This window comes from Cnephaeus nilssonii (assembly GCF_951640355.1).
Source record: "Cnephaeus nilssonii genome assembly, chromosome: X".
Taxonomy (NCBI): Eukaryota; Metazoa; Chordata; class Mammalia; order Chiroptera; family Vespertilionidae; genus Cnephaeus; species Cnephaeus nilssonii.
In genome coordinates, this window is record NC_137071.1 from 22,573,410 (window position 1) to 22,579,529 (window position 6,120).

Genomic DNA, 6,120 nt, shown 5'->3' on the forward strand with positions numbered 1-6,120 from the left:
CAGACTGATTCATTTACCTGTCAGCATAACCATTATTGCTTTTCTCATTTTCGGTTCTTACAAGTGTATTTCTAATAGCACATGATCTCACTCATCTAGGGGAAATAATGAACAACATAGACTGATGAACAAGAACAGACCCAGAAACAAGGAGGCATGGATCAGACTGTCGGGCCTCAGAGGGAGGGTAGGGGAGGGTTGAGGTAAAGGGGAGAGATCAACCAAAGGACTTGTGTGCATGCATATAAGCCTAACCAGTGGTTAAGGACAACAGGGGGGTGGGAGCATGCGTGGGGAGGGGTGTGGGATGGGAATGGGGGGATGAGGAAAAATATGTGATACCTTAATCAATAAAGAAATTAAAAAAAATAAAATAAAAACCTGTGGTACATGTACACGATGAAATACTATGCAGCTGTGAAAAAGAAGGATCTCTTACCCTTTGAGACAGCATGGAGGTACCTGGAGAGAATTATGCTAAATGAAATAAACCAGTCAGAGAAAGACAAGCATCACATGATCTCATTTATATGTGGAATCTAATGAACAAAATAAACTGATAAAAATGGTGCAGAGACATTGAAGCATGCAACAGAGTATATTTCAAAGGGAAGGGCAAGGTGGGAAGAGATTGACTAACATATTTATATACATACGTGCATAGCCCATGGGCAGACAATTGTGGGAAGAAAGCCGGGGAGGGGGTGGATGGGAGCAGGGTGGAGGGAGTCAATAGGGGAAAATGGGGACATTTGTAATACTTTCAACAATAAATATAAATTAAAAACAAAAACAACATAGCAAGCTGTGTATATTGCCGGAGTAAAGTAAATACTTAATGGACAATTTTCACTCTCTCTTTAGATCTTTTCTTTGCTCTTGATAATCCTCACTTGAGGATATTTTTGTTCATTGATGTTTTTAAATATTTTATTTTCCTTATCCTCCCCATGATCCCCCCCCCCATCCTCCCCACTCATGCCCTCACCCCCCTGTTGTCTGTGTCCGTTGGTTAGGCTTATATGAATGCATACAAGTCCTTTGTTCATTGATTTTTAGAGAGAGTAGAAGGAAATGAGGGAGAGAAACATCGATGTGAGAGAGACACATCGTTTGATTGCCTCTCGCATGCCTCAACTGGGGCTGGAGTTCAAAACCAGGTACGTGCCCTTTACTGGGTATTGAACCTGTGACCCTTTGGTGTTTGGGGCCCATGCCAGTGTGCTCTTGAAATCTTTTGTCTATACCTTCTATCTACCTAATTTAAATAGGCTTGCTCATTACTTCCTCATTCTGACTGAATGAAATATTTGGTGTTACCTATTTCTAATGCATTTTTAAATTTTTGTTCTGGCTTTTAAAAATACATCTCCCAGGTTCTGTCTACAAGAAAAATCTTGATCATAGATTATAGTTAATTTAAAATTTTAAGGAATATATTCCCTCTTCTTTTCCTCTGTAAAAAAGAAGATATATTAAAGTATAACTGCCATTATTACTTAAGTTACTACTTCATCATTTGATCATCGTGGACATATTGTAATCTTTCTCACCTCATATACTGAATGAATTAGTTTATAAAATGTGATAAACTTGAAAACTTCAAGCTGGTTTAATGTAATTTTAATGGCTGAAAAAGTATTTTATAATTTAAGTACTAACTGATCCTCTGTAGTGAGCATCTCCCATGACATGTCTATTCCAATGTAATGGACAACATCCATATTATATAATGAGCCAAAAAATGTTGTCTGTATATTGTTTATTTCATCTCTATAGGCTGAAATTCATTAGCTCAAATGCCCAATGGAGCCTTACTCAAATATTTTACAATTAAAATTATTTTTTAAAATTGAGATATAGTTGACATATAATGTGTTATAAATTTAAGGTGTATAGCATGTTGATTTGATACATGTCTATATTGCAATCTGAAAAAGCAGATTTTCAACCTTTTGGAGCCTGGGAGAAACTATACCCAACAACTGCCAGCCATAGGTAAGATAAGCCTTGTGTTTAAAACATCAACAAAACAACAAGAAAGCCCACTGCACGGGAGAACATATTTACCAATGATATATCCGATAAGGGTTTAATCTCCAACGTTTACAGGGAACTCATATAACATAACAAAGGAAGATAAACAATCCAATCAAAAAAAGGGCAAAGGACTAAATAGATACTTTTCAAAAGAAGACATAAGGAAGGCCAAGAGACATAGGAAAACATGCAAAAAGTCACTAATCATCCGAGAGATGCAAATCAAAACGACAATGAGGTACCATCTCACACATGTTAGAATGGCTAACATCAACAAATCAACAAATGACATGTGCTGGCTAGGATTTGGAGAAAAAGGAACCCTCATGCACTGCTGTTAGGAATGCAGACTGGCTCAGCCACTGTGGAGAACAGTAATGGAGTTTCCTCAAAAAAATGAAAATGAAACTCCCATTTGACCCAGTGATTCCACTACTAGGAATATACCCCAAGAAACCAGAAACACCAGTCAGAAAGGATATATGTATCCCTATGCTAAGAGCAGCACAATTTACAATAGCTAAGATTTGGAAACAGCCTAAGTGCCCACCAGCAGATGAGTGGATTAAAAAACTGTGGTACATCTACACAATGGAATACTACGCTGCTATAAAAAGGGAGGAACTCCTACCATTTGCAGCAGCATGGATGGAACTGGAGAGCATTATGCTAAGTGAAATAAGCCAGTCAGAGAAAGATAAATATCACATGCTCTCACTCATTTGTGGAATATAATGAACAACATAAGCTGATGGACAAAAACAGATCCAGAGACTGAGAAGCATTTATCAGACTGTCAAACCTCAGAGGGAAGGTAGGGGAGGGTGGGGGAAAGGAGGAGAGATCAATCAAAGGACTTGTATGCATGCATATAAGCCTAACCAATGGACACAGACACCAGGGGGTGAGGGCATGAGTGGGGGGTGGAGGGACAATGGGGCGATAAGGACACATATGTAATACCTTAATAAAGAAAAAAAAAGTTCCATTAGAACAGGGGTCCTCAAACTTTTTAAACAGGGGGCCAGTTCACTGTCCCTCAGACCGTTGGAGGGCCGGACTATAGTTTAAAAAAATCTATGAACAAATTCCTATGCACACTGCACATATCTTATTTTGAAGTAAAAAAAACAAAATGGCAAAAACACCCGCATGTGGCCCGCTGGCCGTAGTTTGAGGACGCCTGCATTAGAACTTTCTGACCCAGAGACTTTTTGCAGTGCTGATGAGTAACATCACATAGATATTTAAGTACCATTTCTGAGCCCCCTCTCTCCTGCAAGTTCTCGTGCTCACTTCCCCCTTTGAGCAGGGACAGTGCCAGTAGCCTCTAGGCAGTTTCTTGCTATCAGGAACTTCCTCTGAATGCAAACATGTCCAACCATTTTCCCTATAAAGTGTGTGTGTGCTACTGTCACCTTGTGATCATACCTTTTTCCTTGATCAGCCCTGAAAGCCCTTGAACTCAAGAATACTTTTTTTGTTTTGTTTTTGTCAGTCCACACCTGAGGATATTTTTCTTTTTTAAATTAAATTAAATTTTTTTTCTTATAATAAATGTTTATTGTTCAGATTATTACAGGTGTTCCTCTTTTTTTTCCCCCTCATAGCTCCCCTCCACCTGATTCCCCACCCCACCCCAGGCCCTTACCCCCCGTCACTGTCTTCATCCATAGGTGTAAGATTTTTGTCCAATCTCTTCCTGCACCCCTCAGACCCACTTCCCCCTGAGAATTGTCAGTCCATTCCCTTTCTATGTCCCTGCTTCTATTATATTCACCAGTCCATTCTGTTCTTCAGAATTTTTATTCACTTGATTTTTAGATTCACTTGTTGGTATGTATGTATTTGATGTCTTTTTGTTGTTCATAATTTTTACCTTCACTTTTTTCTTCTTCTTCCTCTTCTTAAATAATACCCTTCAACATTTCATGTAATCCTGGTTTGGTTGTGATGAACTCCTTTAGCTTTTTCTTGTCTGTGAAGCTCTTTGTCTGACCTTCAATTCTGAATGATAGCTTTGCTGGGTAGAGTAATCTTGGTTGTAGGTTCTTGCTGTTCATCACTTTGAATATTTCTTGCCACTCCCTTCTGGCCTGCATAGTTTCTGTTGAGAAATCAGCTGACAGTCATATGGGTACTTCCTTGTAGGTAACTAACTGTTCTTCTCTTGCTGCTTTCAAGATTCTCTCTTTGTCTTTTGCCCTTGGCATTTTAATTATGATGTGTCTTGGTATGGTCCTCTTTGGATTCCTCTTGTTTAGGGTTCTGTGAACTTCCTGAACTTGTAAGTCTATTTCTTTCACCAGGTAGGGAAAGTTTTCTGACATTATTTCTTCCAATAGGCCTTCAATATTTTGCTCTCTCTCTTCTTCTGGCACCCCAAAAATTTGGATGTTGGTACACTTAAAGCCATCCCAGAGGCTCCTTACACTATCCTCACACTTTTGGATTCTTCTTTCTTTCCGCCTCTCTGGTTGGGTGTTTTTGATTCCTCATATTCCAGATCTTTGGTTTGACTCTTGGGGTACGTTGATCTACAGTTGAGTTTCTGTATATTCTTTATTTCAGACAGTGTATGCTTAATTTCTGACTGGTCCTTTTCCATTTTTTTGGCATTCTCATTAAGGTCCTTGAAGATCTCACTAAGTTCCTCGGAGGTCTCTTCAAGTTTCTCAATGGTTTTTAGAAGATTTTTGAGTAACCTTATAAATGTGGTTCTGAACACTATCGTTCAGTAGTTTACTTTCCTCCATGTCTCCCGTTCGTGACATGCTTCTGTGTCTCCACATTTTGGCTGCCTCCCTGTGTTGATGGAGTGGCTTGGTGTGGTAGGTGACCTATAGGGGTCAGTAGCTCAGCTTCCCCAATCACACAAGGTGGTCGCTCTTAGTGCACCCCTTTGTGGGCTGAGTGCAAAGTCTTGGTATAGTTAAGTCTTGATTGCTGTTGGTACACTGGGAGGAAATGACCTCCAGGCCAATTGGCTGTGAGGACCCGCTATGTCTATAATGGGAGAACTGCTGCACTGGAGACAAACTTATGGTGCAGGACTTGTTTCAGTGGAGCTTTGGTGCTCACTGAGTCCGCCTCCCGAATTGTCACTTATGGATGCGAGGAGTTGAAATCTGGTATCTCACACTAACCACTAGGTGCATTGGCTTCTGGATCTCCAATGGGGTGCAGGTCAGCTACTGTCTGAGGCTGCCCTGCAGGTGCTACAGTGAGAACCACAGTCCTCTCTTCCCTGCTTGGAGTTTGGAGGCTTTGGCACTGTCTGTACTGGGTTGCAAGTTTACTAGATTAAACTGCAATAGAGAAGGCCATTCATATGCAAAAGCCACTGCTTGGAGCTTGGGTATGTTGGTAGATTGTGCGGGGTGGAGTCTCAGGGTGTCACTAGGCTAGGGCATGGCAAACAACAATGGCTGGCCGTGAGCTGTCTGTACCGTGTCCCCACACAGTAAACAGTTATTCTTGCTTGCAGTTCTGCAAGCAAGCCACCCTTACTTTCCAACCCGATGGCAGACAGCCCAGTTTCTCCCCAGAAACTGGATTTCAGAGAGATCGTGAGCTTGTCTCTCTTCGGGCCGAAGAAAGCAACTCCCGGTGTCAACTGGGCTCTGCCACCAGCTCGTATCCTGTGCGCGCCCCCATACCTCAGTTTTTCAGTGTTTGTGCCCTGAATGCTCTTTTCTCTGTCTAGTTGTAGAGCCTCCAGTCAGCCAGCTTTTCCCGTGGTTCTGGGTGATAAACGTTTTGTCTCTTAGTTGTAGTTATGAAATTGTTGTGGATGGCAACAGTTAAAATGTTTACCTACGCTGCCATCTTGGATCTTTCCTCCCAGGATATTTTTCCATTGAATTTTAGAGAGAGTGGAAGAAAGTGGAAGAGACACACACAGAGAGAGGCATCAATGTGAGAGAGACACATCGGTTGGTTGCCTCTTGCTTGTGCCCTGACCAGGGCCAGGAATCGAGCCTGCAACCATGGTACGTTCCCTTGACCAGAATCGAACCCAGGACCCTTCAGTCTGGGGGCTAATGCCCTATCCACTGAGCCAAACTGACTAGGGCAGTA